Below are 20,440 nucleotides of genomic sequence, written 5' to 3' on the forward strand. Positions count from 1 at the left end.
CCAGCCCCTCTCTGTGATTTTATCTGGACGGTTTAATACTGGGCCATAGACAAGCACAGGAAAACTCCTACCAAATAACCCAGTGCTCTTGCTCCCTGTGGCACACGTAGGAAATACCTCCTAAGGTTGTTGCCCGGAGCAGGCTGAGCTGATGGTGGGAGCAGGTGACTGCAAATGAAATACTCTGTCTCCTGCTGTCAGGTGTGTGGTGGACACATCTGTTATTGAAAGGAGTATTCATGCTTTGTAATGTAGATGTATCTCTCCTGGAGATGATCTGTAATGCATCAGAGAGGAATGCACTGGGGGAGGTGTGGCAGAGGTACAAGACTCCTGCTGTTCCACACTTTTCCTTAACAAGGTGAGCTTCAGAGATTTACGGTCAAACAAAAGGTGAAGATGAACCTTTTGTAAATGGTAGTACTTAAAATTTCTGCTGCTTTGAAACTACAGGCTGAGCAGATGCTGCATGCACAGCCATTTGCCCTCATGAGACATGGGTTTTAATTCACCTCCGTTTATGTAATCTGTTCCCCATGTGCTGATGTAACACTGTAGAACACGTTCAGTTCCCAAGGTGCCTGTGGACCAAATGAGCTTCTGTTGCAGTTCGTGCTGCTCAGGTCTTGCTTATCCTGTCACAGGGTGTTGGGCAGAACCAGCTGTGGCCAGGCTGAGCCAGGCATTCTAAATCAGTCCCACAAAGCTGTCATCTGAGGAGACTCTTGGTTATCTGTCCATGTTTTAACACCTCCTGCAGTGCATGGTGTGGGGGTCATCAAGGAAGTTAACAACAAATTTTCAGAGAAAAGGAGCCTTTCTGGGCGTTCAGGCTTCCTTCTAATGTGAGGGGAGAACTGACTGCAGTGATGCCTCTTTGTGGAAACACCCTTGCATGGGGAGCAGATGGCATGCTCTGAGGACTTTAGTGCATTTGTGCTGGAGCTGGCAATGGGGGTGACATGAGTAGGTCCTTAAGTCAAGTCAGGCTTGGCTCTGATACTTTGCTGAGTGCCAGACAGCTCCTTGGATGGCGGAGGAAAAACTTGGGGATCAGGCAGGAAGGCAAGCTCCCTGGTCACCCTTGCAGAGGTCTTTTCATTTGAAGCCCTGAGCAGTGTGCCGCAGAAATAAATTGTCTAGCTCTAGGGTAAATGTTAAGCCTGGAGACAGATGTGCTTGTGAGTACCCAAGGAGCTTCTCCACCAGAACTGCATTAAGCATCTCCTGTGGGACTTCAGGGAGTCTGCAGAGGGGAGCTGGAGTGCCTTGTGGGCTCCCTATAGCTAATTTCTGGCATGATTTGTAATTACAGTTGGGCTCTTGAATTTGCTTATTGCCCCAGGGGTGTGTCTTGCACCTCTTGGGTTGAAAAACTGTTGCTCATGAGCACAAAGCTGCATCTATAGCACCAGGCTTCTTGGTTCTGAATAAAAGAAAGCCAAAGGCTCTCACGTTTGTACTTGTAGTGAAGAGAGAAATGATATTTTGTTGAATTACCTCTAATTCTCTAGCATCCATGACTCATTCAAAGGGCCAGTGAAAGGGTAGCACGAGCTCATATTCCAGAGAAATGCTGCAGGGTGCCTCAGGCTGGCTGGGCTAGAGCTGTGACCCTCATCTCTAGGACCACAGTCCTCTACACTTCTTATGTTCCCCTGGACAAATTCAGTGAGATGTAGATGAACCTGAGGTAAATACAATTTCTGTAGTCCTTGGCACTTCCTTAGCAGAAGAAAGTTAAACAATGTAGTTTATTAAATGTCTTACAGTTCTTGTTCAGTCATGTTTATCCATAGGTGACCATCTATTTCCAATATGATTATACTGGAGGGAAGCGGCAGAATTTGATGCAGCAAGTTCTTTCAGCTGCTCAAAGCCAGGTCTAGGGCTTGGTGCTTAACATGCTGCTGTGGTACAGACACATCCTTTAAGCATCAAGAAAGAGATGTGGATTGGCTTTTTCTTTCTTCAAAAAATGACATTTTGAAGTAGGTTAAGTCTACTACTTTTCCACATTTTCTCACAGAGCGAGATTTTGTCTGGCTGGTGTACGTGCTTTCCATGAGAAATTATTTATGAGCTCCTCCATCCCCGGTCTAGTCTTGATGTAACAATAGTAGATCTGGAGGAATGACCAAGGTTAGTTTTATGGTCTCACTTCAGATGTAGTGCCAAGTTATTCAGTGCTTCGTTTTGTTAGTGTCTGAACCAAAAAGCAATTTATCTCAGCAACATCCTTCAGATTATACCTATATACCATGATACCAATAAGGCATGCACCTGGTTGCTCCAGTCCCAGAAGAAATCAATGTTTCATTTCAAAGATGCCAGTTCTTTCCTCTCCCTCCTTCTGCCATTCTTATGAAGAAAAGCTTTTTTAGGGGACATGGGAAGAAATAGGATTGTGGAAAAACCTCCTCTACTTCAGCTATGCATCCTGTTCAATTATGAATCATAAAGAAACTCACTGAGAGCACAGTTGTCAGAGCTGAAATGGTCAATGTATGTGAATGAGAAGGAGCATGCCCTTTGTTGGGGTCCCCTCCAGGTGATAGGGCTAGACTGCTGCAGTCCTGTAGGGATGTGTTCGGTGTGACCACAGCATTTCTGTCTTTACTGGGAGAAGGCTGCAAAGATGTAGCTCAGTTCCTTGCTCACAGCCAGTTATCTATCCTGGCACCAGTGTAATTATAATCCATATTTTATTGCTTGTCAATATTTTAACCTTTCTGACACATTATCCCCTAGGGCAACTGAGCAGCCTTAACAATATAGCTGATAATTATCCTCATGGTGAATAAAGTTATCACTAGGGTCCTGTATAAATCACATGGAAAGCATGATGGCTTTCAGTGGCTGGCCATCACAAAAATGGGAGGAGGCACAGATTGTGACAGCTTAATGGAGAATGTAATAAAACCAACAATAAAGTAATTAATAATATAGGCAATGATTTTCAGACTTTTCTATTTGTTTTCATGCTAATAGAAGATAAATGTCAAATTAGAAAGAAGACCTGAAGTTCCCATTAAAAATTTTTTAGAAATGTCATTAAATATCAGCAATTCCCTGTGCAAGAAATGGCAGCATGGGTCTTAATTACCTGTCTTAATTATCTGCATGTGGTCCTTGGAACCAAAGTGTCCTTGTGGTCAGCAACTATCCTTCACTTTTGTAAGGAGTGAGATGTGTGGTGCCTCAGTGGGAGGAAGCCTCTTGGCCACTGGTGGAAAGCAGGACAGCAATCCTGCCAGGGATCCTGAGTTGGGTACATCATGGCTGTTTTCATAAGGCTGCAGGTTTCCTAAGACGTCCAAGCTGTCATTATAAGCAGAGAACAAGACTTCAGCACAGATGTGAGAAAGCCCTGCAGCAGTACTGGAGTGGTGAGAAAGGGAGAGTGCAGTACAGTGTGGACAAAGGTCTAAGATATGCTCACTAGAAACACATGAAGGAGAGGTGTTGGCACCTCTAAGTTACCTGTCAGTATTACTGGCTGGTCCTCTGGATTGCAGGCTATGGGCATGAGTGTGCGACCTTCAACATTTATACTCCATTTTTACTAACTAATTTATACTCCATTTATACCAACATTTATACTAACTAAAGGTTTGGGGGAGTGAGTGAACCATGATGGGACTCTGGAGTGAGCAGGACTGTTGTGGGGAATGGCTGCAGCTCCCTGGGTGAGACCAGGTAACAACCACCCAAGAGCAGTGTTCTGTGCCGAGTGGGTGCTGGGGGCTGAACAGATGGAGGCTGGTGTGCTGCTTCCCAGCAAAGTGGGGTGCTCGTCCTGTGCACTGGCTGCTTGCAGAGACAGTGCTGTCATGCCTGCGAGGGCAGGATCAGCCTTTCCCAGTGAGCAGCCTGACCTGGGCTGGCCTGGCTCTGGAGGGTGCTCTCAGCACTGATTAGTGTGAGGATGTCTCTGGGATGAAGGCTGGGAAAGGGATGGGGAAGGGAGAGTGGTGGAAATTGTATTTGTATCTGTGCTTAACATTCTTAGTTCACTCTCTTGCATTTCTTCTAAACAAGCACTTTGAGGTCTGAGCCCCAGTGCCTCTAATCTAGTGAGTGCCTTATTGATCAAGTCTTGCCATTTGGTCCCTTGAGCTGCCTTGTGTTGCACAAAAGGGATAAACTACTCCTTATACTTTAAAGAGTAAGGATGTTTTTAGTGCATGTAGACCCATATGATAAATACAGAGGCACAGGTGGGATGAGAATAGCAAAAAGCAGAGGGATAATTAACAGCACAAACCAGTTCCCAAGCCCAAGCTCTGGAGGAACACAATACATTCATCATGCTGCTCTCTGGGCTGATGCTACAGCTCTGGGGTGTGAGGTATTGAATTATAGTCTCTAGAAAATATTGTTTGGGGAATGTTGAGGAGAGCTGGTAAACAATGTGCTGGAAGGTGACAGATATGTTTGCAGCTTCATATAGGGCTATCACAATAAAAAGAGCCATGAGGGGTTTTCCCATCTCTGCCTACCTGTCAGGCCTGGCAGCAGGCAGGCTGCCAGGCTTCAGTGGGGGATGGCAGACCCAGAAGCCAGTGTGCTTGCTTTCTTCTGATGCCTATTTTCTTTAAAATATTTTTTGTTACTGTGTGAAACACTATCAATGGCTGACGAATCTCAAGCTTGATGAAGCAGTATCTGTGATTCAGCTGCTGTAGAAAACAACATATAGAGGGCTCTCAGCACTGGATTTGGACTCAGCCTGGCCTGGACACCGCATCTGGGCTCTCCTACCCTCAGTGTGGTTGTCATGGAGGATGGCACAGAGGCTCCCAGCTCAGAGCTGCTGCCCACACAATCAGGGCACAGCCAGTGTATCGGGAGCTGCACCTCAGTCGCACAGATGGGGGAAGGTGAAGGCAGCTATAATCTGCTTTATAAGATGCTTTCTTTTCTATCCCCTCTCTTCACAGAAAGTCTCTCACAAGACTTTGATCTAGGTTGACACTTCATTCCTGCAGACCCGTGACAAGTCATGGCAGCGTCCCCTGAGTCAAGCTCACAGCATGCTCAGGGGCTGCCTCCTCTGGAGTGTCCTGTGTTACCTCCTCAGTGGCCCAAGTGCAGGGCATACCTATGAGCCAGCAGTAAAGCACACACCAAGGTAAGGAAGGGGGAATACTGCGTTCTCTCTCAATGTCACATTCCTCTGGCAGCACAAACTAGGTGCCTGTTTATTTCATTGAGTAAATGGGGGACTCCCACAGCTGCAGCAACCAGAGGTATATGTGCACAGGGGATAAACAGGGGATCAATGGTCAGATTTTGTTTGTGTAATGATGAAATGGGAAGTTTTAAGGTGGTTTACTACCTGTTAAAAAAACCCACAAGAATCAAAAAGAAAGAAAAAGACACACAGACTCTATTACATGGGAAACTCTGCAACAGCATTATGCTGCTTCTAGAGGGATTTTCCTACACATGGGGAGTGAGTGGTGCCAGCAGTACTGGAGCACATGGATGTCTGGTAAGGATGCATCACATGCTTTCTGCAGAAGATGTGGCATTTAAGGTTATTCCATCCTTGCCACAGTGTCACCCCTGAGGGGTATGTGTGATAACAGGTATGGCAATACAAATACTGCTCAAGAAATCCTCATAAAAAATGTGTCACCTCAACAAAGAGAAGAGTTATGGTTTTCCATTCTCCCTCTTGGAGTCAAGGGGAGATTGTGCCACTATAGAAGAAGCCTGAGGGGCTAACAGTGGCCAAGGCAGAGGATTTCACTGCCCCTGGAGAGGGTCTTTCAGAGTTCTTAGTTATATGTTTATATTTAATGCACTGATTAGGGCCAGGACTTGTAGACAGCCACTAACAGTGCATGTGAATTGGCTTAAGCATTATTATGTACAACCATCATCAGCTCTGCTCCCCAGGAAGATTGATACACTGAGTGAATCTTTTCAAGCTGCTTCTGAAAAGATTCACGACACTGCAGTGAAAGTGGCTTCCAATGGGAATCTCTGTATACTGATGTCAGCATATATTTTATTCCTCCTGACTGCGAGGGCTGGTTAGGTTATGAGCCTCTCACTGAAATGGACTGCATACAATTGCCAGATAATTGGTTCTTTTCCTTGTAGGCTGATGAAGTTATGATTCACCCCTTACTCCCCCAAGAGCAGCAGGCTCCCTGCATGGCTTCCTTATCTCTCATCCAGGTTCTCAGCTTTGCTTTCCTTTCCACCTGGCATGTGTGGAGGGGATGGCCCAAGAGCAGAGGGCAGGAAGCAGCTGAGCATAGATTTAACCCTAGGCTCATGGCCTGAGTCAGCAGCAGGGCTGCAGGACTGCACAGGTGTGTAGGGTGCTGGTCCAAGCAGGCTGGGGATGGTGTGGCTGATTCAGTTGTGGAGTGATGCTGAAATCAGGCTGCTGTGATCATTGGTCCTTGGCAGGTGCTGTATCCCAGCTTCTGGCCTTTGTCCCTTGGACCATGTAGTTGTTTTCTGCTGTGGCAGAAACGTGTCACAGCTGTTGCTCATGCTGGTGCTGCTTATTGCAGAGGATGTGTGGAACCCTTCAAATCTCAAGCTTGTTGTATCTGTCTGCAACTGAAGACTCAGGAAGCCTTGGGAAAGAGCATGCCTCTTGCTTGCTTCCCTGTCTGATTTGATCTTACTAAGGGGCCATGGTGGATCATGAAAATCTCCCTGCTCCCAACTGAGCAGTCACAGAGAAGCACTGGATGTCCATCTTCCTCCTTTGGCCTTGTCCTCATTTGGATACTGACCCTCTCCCCAGCACAGAGCGTCTCTCCTCTGCTAGATGCCCTTGGTATGCAAAACATGGCTCCTCTGTCCTGGTATTCCAGAGTGGGACTGAGAAGTGCTGGTGCTTGGAGCCATCCTGTTGCTTGCTTCTCATCTCCTTGCAGGTTTGTACAGCATCTTCATCCAACATGAGAGGATGCTGGGCAGGAGCAGCATAGGATAGTGGGAATGCTGCTGCTGGGAAGGCCCTGCATACCAGGGAGCAGAGGCTTCAGTGGTTGCTGCTGCTCTGCACTGCTGTTTGTCCATGTCAGCATCAGTTTTGTTACCTGTTTACATTTGCTGGTTAAAATTTTCTCTTAGGTCTTTCCTATAGGAAGAAAATCTGTTAACTTATCCTGTGCCCAGAGTGCTTTTTCCTGCTGTGGGGAGGGCAATGCTGAGATGCTCTGGGAGGATCTGTGGCACTGCTACCTGGTTCTTTGTCCCAGCTCCCCCTCGCCCCATTTGCTCCCTTCTGCAGTGTTCCCATGCCCCAGTTTCCCGGGAATGGATGTGAATGCAGCTGTTGGAAGAGTCGGGCTTCTGGTGCCCCATCTGCCTGGGTCGAATGCTGCACTGGGAGCAACACTGCTGTCGCCTGTGGGGCAGAGCCAGGATGTGAGTGATCACTTCAGAATCAGGCTGGGGTGTGCAAGTTGAAGCACAGGTAAAAGTTTCATTAACATTTGTTGGGTTTTTTTAACCTCAGATACATAGTCCTCTAATTAATTCAAATTTAAAAACTAGTTACTAATTTAAAAACTAGTTACTAATAATGCCCATGCCAACTCTATCAGAACTCCAATTACTAGTGCCCATAAGCAGTGCTCACTGTATCAGTCAGAAGAAAAATCTTTTCAGATAGTTGTATTTAAATCACCTTTTCAGAAAGCTTTCTTCTATTACAGCAACTTGAGAGAATCCATCTTTAATAGGTTATAATGAAAAATTAAATACTACGTGTCTATTAAGCAATATGCTTGATCTGTTTGTTAATGTAACTCTAAATAATTGCCAGAACTATGAGTGAAGTACTTGCCTTTCACAGGCATGCGATTCTCTGTCAAGTACAAAGTGGGCAAAGGAAGTGCAGTCCCAGGAGATCCATGGGATTGAAACTAACTTAAATTGCAACACTGCTGCTGTAGCTTCTCTTGTGGTACCTGGCAGGTCATGGGTAGGTTTGCCACAGCAGTCTCCACCCAGAACTCCACCCAAAGGCTTGCAAGTCCTGCTCAGAAGGAGCACAGCAGGCTTGGGCAGCACTGTGGTGTTTTGCTTCAGGGGAGCATGGATGAAACTAATGTTTTTAATGGTTTCCATTTTTCTGCCGATTAATTTGCAAGACACATAGACATGGAGCTGAATTAATCAAGACTGACTAGAAGGGCATATTAAAAACAACTCTGACAAGAGAACGATTTCCTCCTTTGGTCCATGACAGCTTCACTGGTGAGCCAGACACTCCATGCTGGACTCATCCTATACTCATCCTATGGATATGGGAGAATTTCACCAGCATCTGAGGTCACTTTCCATTATTTATATGATGGTTATGGTGCATGGTCCCTTCAGACTAAGGCCAGCATAGGGAGGGGCTACTGCTCCACTGTCTGGACATGTGCCCAGGCCTGTCCCTGGCACAGGATACTCAGGGTATGTGCCCAGGCTGGAGTCAGTGCTTCCAGCAGACCCTCACTCCTTTCCCCTCGCCACAAGTGGCAGAGCAACTCCTGCTCTCCGTGAGGCCTCAAGGTTACCATGGCTGTGCTGCACATGGCTCTTCTCCATGTCACAAGATACTTCCAGTGTTCCTGGATGACTGCTGTTGCAAGAGCCAGGCTGCCAGGACAGGATGGCACACTGTGGTGATGGAGCTGGCTGGCACCACTATCTGTAACTGCAGGGAGAGAGGGCCAGCCCTCTTGGGCAGGTTTTGGGAGAAAGGGGCATGCATGCTGCCAGGCTTCAGGTGAGAACAGGACTATTACAAACATTTTCCTATTGAATGGAGATATAACACATGAGTTATGGACTACATTGGATGCTTGGTCTAATAGCCTATAGAGGTCTGCCCCTCACCCCACAATTTTTTCAAGGAAGGAAGAGCCCTTCATCACGGAAGACCCTGCTCAGAAAGAAGCAGCAACAGTGCAGCACTTTGTGCAGCAGCTGGTGGGGGGTGACCTCATCTGCAGCAGAACAATCTGAGACACAGGAGAAAGTGATTCAGTGATCCAAGCTGGTGCAGACCATCTGAAAATGGGATCACATTTGACTTGCAAGACATGTTCTCTGCTTCCTTGGCTGGGTGTCCATCTCCTGGAGTGTCTGTCTGAGAGGTGATGATTGGTGAGGGTCATCTCAACAAAGCCAGTTCCTCCAGTAGTGGATAAACATGTGCAATAGAGACTTCAACCAGGAGTTTGTGTGCCATTCTCCTCGTGGAAGTGTCAGCTGAGAGCAAAGTGAAATGAAATGTTAGCCACCACTGACACATGTAGGGCAAGGCAAAGTGGAACAACCAACCTGAATCATCCATGTACCATACAGATTCTGAATTCAGAGCAGCATTATTGCAGTCAAGCCAAGAAAACTGGTCAGTATACACCTGTAGTCAAAATATGAAACAAAACATTGTGTAAGAATTCACGGGAAGTGTGATAAGAAACAATAGTTGGTGCATCCCATCTTCATGTCCATGGCTCCTCCACTCTTGTTCTGCATACCGAGTCCTTGATCATTTCCCTCTCCAAAAGACCATGCAGGCAGAATGAGGAGGGGAGAGTCATCAAAACTGATGCAAGATAAATGTGCTTTGGCTGACTTGAGCAGGATCAAGTATAAAAGGGGACATGGGAGAAGATGCAGCGCCTCTGTTCAGAGGATGTAATGTCCTGGAAGCACACCACCACATGTGAGGTGTGTGTGTTGTATGGGTTATGTGATGGTGTGTTTAGAAGGTTTTTCTTAGATATACTAGCTAAAGAGAAATTTGCCTCTGAAAAGCGTTGGTTACTTCTAAGCAAAGAAATCTACTTTAGGAACATAAAACTTTTGCAAACTGCTGTCCAAACATTGTCTCATCTATCCTGACAGATGCTCTTCTTTCTTCTCCTGGAAACTTCTCTTAGCCAGGGGAACATGCACCAACATCTTCACTACCAGACTGATGGCAAGTTGTTGCCACTCACTTTGTCACAGCAAGATGCCTCATTTTCAGTATTATCAATCATTTCTATGACATCACCCACGAAATATTGCACTTGCTTTTCTCCATAATGCACAATCAACAAGGAAATCCCTTTCAGGAAGACTGGCAGAGTCCTGATCTCAGATCACTTCTCAGTGAGCACGTCAAGGACATCTTGATTAAAAAGGGAACTCACTATTTTCCTTTCCCCCTGAGGATGCTGTTTGATGGTACATATTGCCACTGCAATGCTCTGCTGGTGTGTGTATTCAGAGTGTGTGTGTACTCTCCACAGCTAATGAAAGACATAAAAAGTTGCCTCTGTTGCAGCACAGGACATGTCTCACCAGAAGCAAATGTGTATGTGTAGCCTCTTCAGGATAATTCTGGAGAAGATTCAGAGTTCATTTGTATCAGGCACCCCTTTCTTTAGAGAGAAAAAATGTTTTTTTCTGGCCAAATTATATTCTTTTATAATTGTGAATATGTGCCTTTGTGACAGTGCCATAGAGAAGCACAGCAAAGAAGCAACTAGTTCCTCAGTTACTGTAACACATCCAAGGAAGGGCTGGTTCATCTAGTTCACCTGTTCATCATCCCATTAATACCTCGTGCATATCTCCTACACTGTGTTTGACAAAAGGTATAAAAAATGATTGCAGCTTGCTTTGCTAAAGAGTTTATCATTTATTCATCAGACACGCCACTAAGCCCTACATTGTCCCCACAGCCTCCCTTCCCTGTGTCAGAAAGAGCATCACCTGACCTCCCCTGTCCTGTACCTCAACAGTCATGACAACACAGCTACCTGTACTTTGCGAGCTGGAGATACCTATTGTCATGAATTTGGGGTTTTGGAAGTGGTTCCTGGTGGAGATCACTGGAACACAGGGATTTATTTGGATAGCAATAATTGAGAAGCTCATTTTATTCCAGTAAGAATCTTTCAACTGCAATCAATTTACATGCCATCCCAAATAGTGGAGGTCAGCAGAGCACAGCAAGTACCTCAGCAAGCACTGTTGACAATGTTAAAATGCAATAAACAGAGAGCTGTGGCTCTGCATGAGGGGGTGCACATTAATCCTTGTTTGGAGAGTGTCTGATTGGCAGACTCAGATTTTTTAGGATCTTTCTGATGGAAAATGCTTCATATTTCTTTAGTTTAGACTTGTCTCGTTCTCTTGGCATGCTGTGGTGGAAGCACTGTCCAGGACTGCTGGCACCTTCTCAATACATCTCCCCAAAGCACACCTAAAAGATGAATGTTCTTGCTACTATTCCTGCTACGGCTTCTTCCTCGTGCTGCCATTGTGCAGTGCTCTGGAATACAAAACATGGAAATAATTGAGTAGATTAATTAGGTAATGTTTGCACAGGACCTGGAAAATATAAAGAACTATATAATTGCTAAGTAGAGTAGATTAATTAGTTAGTGTTTACCCAGGTCTTTGTAAATGTAAAGGCATCAAAGCAGTGCTTAGTGTTATAATTAATTAAGTTTTCACTCTGGGATGCCCTGCTCCAGTTCTGAGGTAGGACCATGGTCTTCCTTCCACTGGCAGCTGTGTGCTGCTGTTGCTCTGGCCCTGCTCCCTCCAGCCCCAGGCTGGAGGCTGTGTATGGAGGCATGCCAAAAGCCGTGCTTGGCATGAGCCACTGATGCTCTGCGTAGTAAATGGCAGAGGGAACAATGTTACTTTGCTGAGCATGTGAGGAGCAGTTCATACCCAGGCAGTGCTGAAAAAATTTGTGCTGCAGGGCCATGGTCTGACCCTGCACTGCTGCATCTTTCCTGAGGGGTTGAGGAGCTGCTGCAGTGCCTGTGTCTGTAGCTTTGTGGGAGGAGGCTCAAGAATGTGCTATGTCCCTGGGAGATCCATATCCAACGGGTGCTGGCAGCTGGGAGCCAAGGCAGGCAGGCAGGCTGCTGTAATGACTGCTTTAACACGTTCTTCATCTGCCATAGAGCAGTGCCTCTGCCATCTGCTGTCACTTCACACTTGGAGATGGGCTTCCCAGTGCCTTCCCCCACTTCTGTTCTCTCTCTTTTTGCACTTTGGTCTTTGCAGAGAGAAGAAATGCGTGAAGAACAGGAGGCTGATAGAAAGGGAATGGGAAGAAAGTGCAGTGCTTCCCTGAATGGCAGCCAGGACCTCATAGCTGGCACTGGGGAACTGCTGTCTGCAGTCCATGCTCTCCCTTCACAGGGAGCTCTGCTGGCCTGGCCACAGGCTCAAAACTGACTGATAGCGTGCACAGGAAAGAGCCAAGAGGAGCTTGCTCATCTGCTGAGAAAGCAGGTCTGCCTTCAGCTGCTCGTGAAGGTGCTTGGAGGACTGTGACTGGTTGCAAGTTTGGGCACCTGTCCTTGCCACAGGCTGGGCTGTGCTCACTCATGGACTCTGCTTACAGGACCATGAGGTTTTCTGTCCTTACCTCCTTGGTGAAAACAAGCTTTGTGAAATAGCTGGGAGGTGAAAGCACAGAACTTGCCTATTAGCTATATCTTTGATTTATTCCAAAACTTTCTTCCTCAGGTTCAGTGGATGGAGGTGTGGAGGAAGTCTGAAGCAAGGAGGGAAGCAGAATGCCAGGCAGGGGAGGCCTGGAGCGTGCAGCCAGTCCCAGTCCTGCTGCCCTGGGAATGCTCTGTAATGCCTGCATGCCAGGCAAGAGGGAGTGACTTCAAAGCACATCTTTATTAGGGTACACTGCTTAGCATCAAAGAAATGTCAGGGCTGCTCTACGCTGACTCTCTGCCTGCGGCACTAAACTAGCCTGTCATTCAGAAGTCTGAGTACAAACCACAGCTGCTGACAGAGTCCTGGAAAAATTTATTTTTTCCACATCTAATTGCCCTTTTTTCTTTGTAAACATAAAGGTTGAAGCTTAAACTCTGACAGCTCCAGTAGCCTTTTGCTTAACTCCTTAAAAAAATGACATTCGGCATGTTAAATTTTGCTTTTACCACTGCCTGAAATCTCACAAAATCTGCACAATGTTTTTTTAAAGATCATTGAAGCATTTCAGCACTCACTTTGGGAAAAACCCTTCAGCTAACAAAAAGACAAAAGCTGGTGCCTGAAGAGCCAAGACCTTTCCCCATAGCAATTCAGGATAAAAATGCTTGACCAAAAGAGGCACAGAGAGCAATTGGCATGCCACCTTTCCCTGGGAGCAGATTAAAGAATGCCTATCTGCTCTTGTTATTGTTCCAGAAAGAAATGAAACACCAAAGACAGGAGAAAAAGAAAAACAACTGTTAAAAAGCAAAATTGGATGTATCATAGCAGCCTGAAAACTTCCAGTTCAGTTTCTTCAGTGACATGGGTTCTCTGTCCTGGAGGAGGATCTCCCAAAGCAGGGGGATGCACTGTTTCCCAGACTCTGCACTGCCTCCTCTGAGAGCATCGTGCCTGCAGGAGCCTCCGCTGGGTCAGGGCTTTGAGCTGCACCTGCTGCAGTCCTTCACCACTAGAGATGCATGTCCTGAATCACTTCAACCACAGAGAAGTGATTTTGTAGCCACAGCTCTTGAAGAAACATCCTCTGTTTTTCTGGGAGGTGCTGCCCATTCCCTCCATCTGACATGAAAACAGAGCATTGCATCACCACCATTGCATCACCACCATTGTCTCTGCAGAGACCCTCCTGGCCTGGGCTCTGCTTCCATCTGCCCATGGGAGATGAGGACCAGACTGCCCTGTCCCCAGCCTCCAAGCCTGCGTGGCACAGACACTGTGCTCGTCCCTGCCCCTGCAGCCAGCCTGGCCTGCACCCAGCTACCCCCAGTTTATGGATCTGTGTCTGTGAACAAGTGACAGCGTGGTCGGCATTGTCCTGAGTGTCAGATTCTCCCTAAGTGGCAGCTCTAATGGGCCGTGGGGCTGAGCTGGGGAAAGAGGGACTTTTCCTTCCTGTCCTCCCTGGTACTCTTTCCCTTTTGCTGTGATCCACGAGTGTGTTCAGTGCTCCTGGAGTTAGCCATTTATCTCTTACTCAAATGCAACATGCTTTCTGTTGCCCTCAGTACTGGGTGTATTGACTGTGTCTTGGCCAAGATCAGCACACACGTTTCATGTTTACTTGTGGAAGGCTGTAGGTGTGATACCTGACGCCGTGTGTTTTATGGCACCTGTGTTGCTGCACTACCTTGAATGCTGAAGCTGTCTGAAACTAAGCTGTTTTAGAAACAATTAAAGCTTCTTACATACACAACAGAAATTCAAAAAAATCCTCAAAATACCTTTTAAGCGAGTCCTTTGATTCAAATGGCAAGCTTGACATGAAAAGTGGAGGAGACATTTCAGGACAATCTATGTCTGTTACAGATCCCAGATGTCATCAATAAGGAAACAACAATGATGGGCAAATTCTACATTTCCTGTGCAGAGCTGAGCACAGGCAAGACTGTGCTTTGTGCTGCTCAAGGAATAGCTGTTATACCATTACAGCAAATAATGGCTCTGTTAAGTTTTTCACATTTTTTATCTTCCAGTTTGCCCAAAATTAAATTTCATTTTGTTTAGGTGCAGCTTTAAAAAGGCGTTGAAAGATGACAGTTTTTCAGCAGGCCAGGTCCAGAGAATGGAATGGAGCTGGGGAATGGGCTGGAGCACGAGTCTGAGGAGCAGCTGAGGGAGCTGGGGGAGCTCAGCCTGGAAAGAAGGGGGCTCAGGGGGGACCTTCTTGCTCTGCACAACTCCTGACAGGAGGGCAGAGCCAGGTAGTGGTTGGGCTCTTCTCCCAGGTAACAAGTGACAGGACAAGAGAACATGGCCTCAAGTTGTGCTAGGGGAGGTTTAGATGGGAATAGGAAATTAGGAAAAATTTCTTTCCAGAGAGGGTTGTTCACCTCCTGACAGTGGTGAGTCAACATCCCTGGAGAGATTCAAAAGATGTGTGGATGTGGCACTTGGGGACAAGGGTTAGTGATGATTTTGGCAGTGCAAGGGGAATGGTTGGACCTGATGGTCTTAGAGGGCTTTTCCAACCTCAGTGATTCTGTGACTCTGTGACCCCAAGCAGGCTGTCACAGTAACTAGCAGTCGTGTATTTTTCCTTGGCATTCACTATTTAGCCCAGTGAGGAAGTGACAAATTCATTACAGATTTAAGTCTTTTCACAGAGAACTGTCCTGGGGTCAGTTCCCCAGTATATCTGGAGTATCTACAGCCACAATGGCTGTGGATGATCAGATGCTCCTGGGATAACAAGTTTCTGGAAAGAGATAAATGCTGTAAATGTGCTTGAACAGGGGATATTGTCATGGCTTAACCCCAGCCAAAAACTCAGTCCCACACAACTGTTTGCTCACCCTACCCCCTCAGAGGGATGGGAAGGAGAATCAGAAAAAGGATATTTTTCTGTAGATTGAAATAAGAACAGTTCAATAATTAAAGAAAAATATTGCTACTTCTACCCTGGAGTTCAGTAGAGCTGACTTTGGCCTCTTCAGGGATCTGCTGTCAGTGTCCTTTTCATAGAATGTCTTCCATACTTTCCCAGAGATTCAGTTTCTCTATCCAGTGCATGTTTTTTAGTTCCTGTCCTTCAGAGTTCACAGGTAGTGCTTGGTTCCCATCTCTGCTGTTGGCTTTAGTTTTGTTTCTGCAGCCATATTTGACTACTTCCTGGCCACTGTTTCATGGAGGATGTAGATTTAACCAGAGGTGTTGTCATGGTTTGACACTGGCCAAGCACCAGGCACCCACAAAAGGCACTCGCTCTCCCTCCCCTACCACAGGCAGACAGCATAGAAAAAAAATTAAGGAAGGGTTTATGAGTTGAGATAGGGATGGGGAGAAAACTCTTCAAGGGCAAAACAGGCTCAACTTAAGGTACAAAGTACAGGTGTACAGGTGGAAGTGGAGGAACCTTGTGTAGATGCTCCCTGGTTATCACTGGACCACACCACTTTCCTCTTTCATTAGCCTTGTTTTAGCTACCCACTCCTGTACTTCTCCTTCAGTCAATCAGACACTTCATTTCTCTTTGCAGGGCTCAGCTGATAGGCATTTTTGCTCTTCACCAGACAGCGTGTGTTCTTGTCAGCTGCCAGGAACCTGACCATGATTAGATTGTAGTTGGGATAGCGATTTCCTGTCTTTCAGGCCTGAGCAGATGGTGTACTGCTCCCAGTCCAAGGCTTGACTTTCATAGTGCTTCGTGGCTTGGCCAAATGGCAGTTGTGGAATCTGTGCACATGAAGGCTCTTAAGGAGACCATTGTGAGAGAAAGGAGCAAAAGTGTCCTCTAAGAACCCTGCAAAGTTATACCCACTTCAGAGGAGTGCTGGGGTGCTTTTGTTTGTTGGATGCAGTCCTCCAAACTACAGTGCTGTTCCCCACCTTAGAAATCTGTTGCTGTCTCAGTCTCTCAGTATCATATTAAGGCTTCATATTTTAGAGAGTAATAGTGTTTTATCCTGTAAGAGATGCTACTTTTGAATTTTATGTTACAGGATCAATAAGGACCAGGAATGGGGCCCTATATGATAGGCCTGATAATGAATTTGCTCATAGGATTTCCAGATTTCCTTCTTCCTCCGTCAGTTTTCCATTCTAACATAACAGGTTTTCCTATCTAGCAGCTATACAGGGTAACCTCATGTGGCTTCTTCTGTAGAAGGTATATTGGGGCTTGCATCAGTGACAGAAGCCCCCCATGCCTGCGGAGTCTGGTGGTGATGGAGCTGTCAGGAAGGAGCTCCCCTGTGCAGTTCAGCAGACTTGGCAGTGTTCTGACTGCCTTGTGAAGATCCATGAAATGAATGATCATCAAATGTGGCCACTGCTTGCCAAAAAATAACATTTCTGCTGCACCTCGTCCTGTAACAAAACAGCTTCTTCTCATAAAATAATAAGCTTCCATCTCTTCATTTATTGCATTGCATGGGAATGACTGGCAGCTTGATCACATGTGCCAATTTATTGACTAAATCTCATTTACTAACTGGGAACAAATTATTTTTCTTGTAGCTGCTGAATACAAATGAGGTTGGGCTTCAGAGCTGCCCAGGTGCCAGGAAGCTTCCTTGGCCCATTTGTCCCTGTGTCAATGACAGTTGCACTCTGCCAGTAAAAAACTTGTTTTCTGATGGGCCCTGCTAGATGGGAGAGGGTTGCTGAGCTCCAGGCTAAGGAATGCTTACACAGGAGGAAGGTTCAGAGACCTGTCTCTGGTGCTGAGCTGCAAGAGCTCTGTTCTAGTGCAGAGGAACACATCCCCAGCACTGGCAATAATTTCTTCCAAACTGTGCGCCCTGCCCAAGTGACAAAGAGAGAGGGGCCAGCCTTGGAGCAGACCACTTCTAAGGGCAGCCATCAGCTGTGGCCTGTGCCCCATCCTGACACATGTCTCTGTAGTGACAGAGCACTGGAAAGAATGATGTTCTGAGAGCTGTGGGGGACACAGCAAGGCTTTACACCCTTCTGACAAGGGCCATCCCACCCACTGCCTGCTGCAGCAGTGGGAGCTCCTGTCCTCAGGACAGGGCCAGCCAGGACAGGCAGAGCCCAGGTGGAGACTGAGGGGGAAGGGGCATCTATTAGCAGGTTTCCCTGCCCAGGCTGCTTGGTTTGCTGAGATCCTCCTCTAGGTCTCCCATAGGTAATTATCCCTGGCTACGCCCTCTTGGCTCAGCATTTCCAGTTGCTCCCCCGGGGGAGCATCTTGGACACCCACTGCACCCGTTGGTCCTGTGTCTACATGCAGTCCCCAAACAGTGGGTAAGTGACCTTCCTAAAACAGCCTGGCACTCACTCCTCAGGACAGGGTCACTGTGCTGGCACTTGCTCTCTGCCAGGAGACCATCTCTGTGTAGAATATGGTGGTGCCTTTCAAGAGAGGCTTTGGCAAACAATCAGGTTGAGTTTTGAAATCTCTGGGAAGGGCCAGTCTGTGATGAGTGTTTGCTTCTTCATACCTACCTCCAGGTTTTATGGTTTTTCCCAAGAAGGAAAAGTAACAAAAAAGATAATTCTTTTAAAACTGTTTCTCTGAGATCCCAGGTTGTCAAGCTTCATGCTCCTAGATAAATCAAACTAACTAACTGAGTTAATTTGTCTGACCATAAAGTGGATTCAATAAGTGTAAAACAAAACTAATTGGTTTGCTTCCATACAAATTTAATCATACTATAAAATGTGATCAATGCAAATAAAAAGCATTGAGTAGGTTGATTATCAAGAATCTATAAAGGAAAAAAATGCGCTTTCTTTCAGGAATTGAAAACTGTGTGGGTTTCCATCTCTGTACTGATCATCCCATGATGTAGACGCAGTCTGCAGGGTGCTGTGCAGGCAGGGGCTGTGGACAGGATCTTGAGAGGAAGCACTCAGCTTTCAGTGAGCTTTGTCTGACTGCTGCAGCACTCTCATAGAGGCCTCTGAGATCTCAGGAGGGACAGGAGGGCAGGGGTCAGTCCCCTGTCAGTCCCTGAGCCAGGCACAGTCCCTCTCCTGCTCAGGAAGGAGGAACAGAGAGGAGCACTGCAGGGTCACAGTGGGTGCCCTGACCAGAGGTGACAGTCGTGTTGCTTTGTCTGCTACTGCCCCACCATCAGCTCCTGCCCCTGAGCTTCTGGGAGAAGCACAACTGGGAGCCTCTTGCTGTGTCAGGCATCCTGGAGAGCTTGCTTCCCCTCACTCTTCCATCTCCCCACATTTCGAGGTTAAGTTCTAGTATCTCATGCCATAATTTCAGCCTGCAGAAAGTCCTTTCAATGCAAGGGCTAGGATCCATACGAATTGCCCTGTTCTGTATCTCCAACTACAATAATGAAACTTCAGATGCTGACAGTTTTTTTGAAAAATGCCTAATATAGCTTAAATAATTATTGAATGGAGACAAATAGAAAAGACAGCATCCATATGCAGTGTTGCAATAAACAATACTTGTAACTTGCTGGGCAGTAGCAGCAGCAGCACGAACAAAGGGCTCTACCATGGCTAGAGAAGGAGGGTCCAGCTGAGGAGTCACCACAGGAAGGCCCTGCTGGGTGCTTGTGGTGTTGAGGGACAGGATAAAGAGGGATGAGAACCTCCACAAGCCCAATTAATACCGGGCTGTTGAACCTGGTGGAGTAGAAGGAGCTCTTTGTTCTGCTGCTGGTGCAAAGTGGGGTTGGTGGTGCCAGGAGCTGGCAGGGTCTGTGGGCAGAGGGGCTGCGTTGCCCAGCACAGGTGGTGGGAAGTAGGAAAGGAGTGGGGAGCCCCATGCAGGCTGCCTGGGCAGCACCTCTGCTCTCTCCAGCTGCAGCCACGTCCCAGAGGTTCTGCACCACCTGCCCATGCTGTCTGTGCCCCTGGAGCAGAGTGCAGAGGTTCTCTGTGCTGGCAGAGCCCGGACTCACGTGCAGCCTTGTCCTGCAGGCCTTGTTGGGCAGTTGCTGCAGCCTGGAAGGAAAGCATAAAAGAGTACAGGGAGGCAAATGGCTCCTTGTGAGTGGAATAGACTCTCAGCGAGGGTGCTGCTCTGCCAGGAGCAAAGCCTGTTCGCTTTTGGAGCTGCTCCTCCACCACTTTCCCAGGCTGATGCTGTGGGTTTTGTGAGTATAGCTCTCAGTCTTTCTTTGAGCTCCACAGTCAATGACTGCTTATGGGTTTTTGCTTTGCTTTATAAGCTCAGTGGTATTTGGGAAAGCATCTGGATCCCCTCCATGAGCTCTGACAGATTACAAGGGCTGCACTTAACTGAGTTCACAGTGTTCCACCGTGTCAGCCACACAGCAGCAGGGCTGCGGAGATGTGCCTTGGCATAGCAGAAGATAAAAAACTGCAGCAGAGATGGAAGATAAGTGGCAATAAAAAGTAAAATGTGGAATGTCTGCCCTTTAAAATATATTAGGCAGTTTATAAATAAGCTCTGTGTTTTTAGGATGAATGCAGAATTGTTCAGTCCCTGAAGAATCTGACCTTGAAGAGAAGGAATGCTGTGAGCAGCTTTCAAAATGTTCTCAGGATGATCAGACAGGACAATTGCTCTTGCTTATTATTTCAGCAGTAGGTGGTGTGTTTGGCTGGTACAGTTTGGGAGGAAACTTGAGCTCCAGCCTCCTCTTTCTCTCAGGTAATCTCAGTGTGCAATCAGAGGCAGAGAAGAACTTGATGGTAAAGTTACCAAGTGTCTGGTGAGATTTCCAGGGATGCGTCACTCCTGGCAGTTGGGACAGTCTTGGCTGGGTGACTTGTGTGCTGGTTCTGACAGCCAAGCTCTGAGGGTGTGAAGCTGAACCAGACAGAAGTGCGCAGCCTGGTTCTTGCCACCTCGCTTGGCTGCCTTGTGCTGCAAAGCTCCTGCCTGGTGAGCTGAGCTGTGCAGGTCTGCTGTGCCAGCAAAGCTCCTGCCTGCACCCTCCTCCTGGAGGGAGGAAAGAGCATCTTTCAGGACGTGGGTGCCTGAGCTGTGCTGTACCTCTTCTCCAAGGGTGGTTGGACATGTGTCTCCCATGTCTCA

At 47.0% G+C, this 20,440-nt stretch overlaps 1 long non-coding RNA gene across 5 annotated transcripts in view; it reads left to right on the top strand.

The window, feature by feature from the left end:
- Positions 1-20,440, top strand: part of LOC118692518 (uncharacterized) — a 134,104-nt gene that overhangs the window by 34,580 nt on the left and 79,084 nt on the right. For 2 of the 5 annotated variants that reach the window (XR_008508653.1, XR_004981163.1), the window contains exons 3-4: positions 4,944-5,134; positions 7,268-7,453. The exons of 2 other annotated variants lie outside the window; for them this stretch is intronic. This is a non-coding gene — a long non-coding RNA (uncharacterized LOC118692518). The remainder of the gene's footprint in view (positions 1-4,943; positions 5,135-7,267; positions 7,454-20,440) is intronic. One more of the 5 variants, XR_004981165.1, reaches the window with a different exon arrangement.

Source organism: Molothrus ater, chromosome 16 (assembly GCF_012460135.2).
Source record: "Molothrus ater isolate BHLD 08-10-18 breed brown headed cowbird chromosome 16, BPBGC_Mater_1.1, whole genome shotgun sequence".
Taxonomy (NCBI): Eukaryota; Metazoa; Chordata; class Aves; order Passeriformes; family Icteridae; genus Molothrus; species Molothrus ater.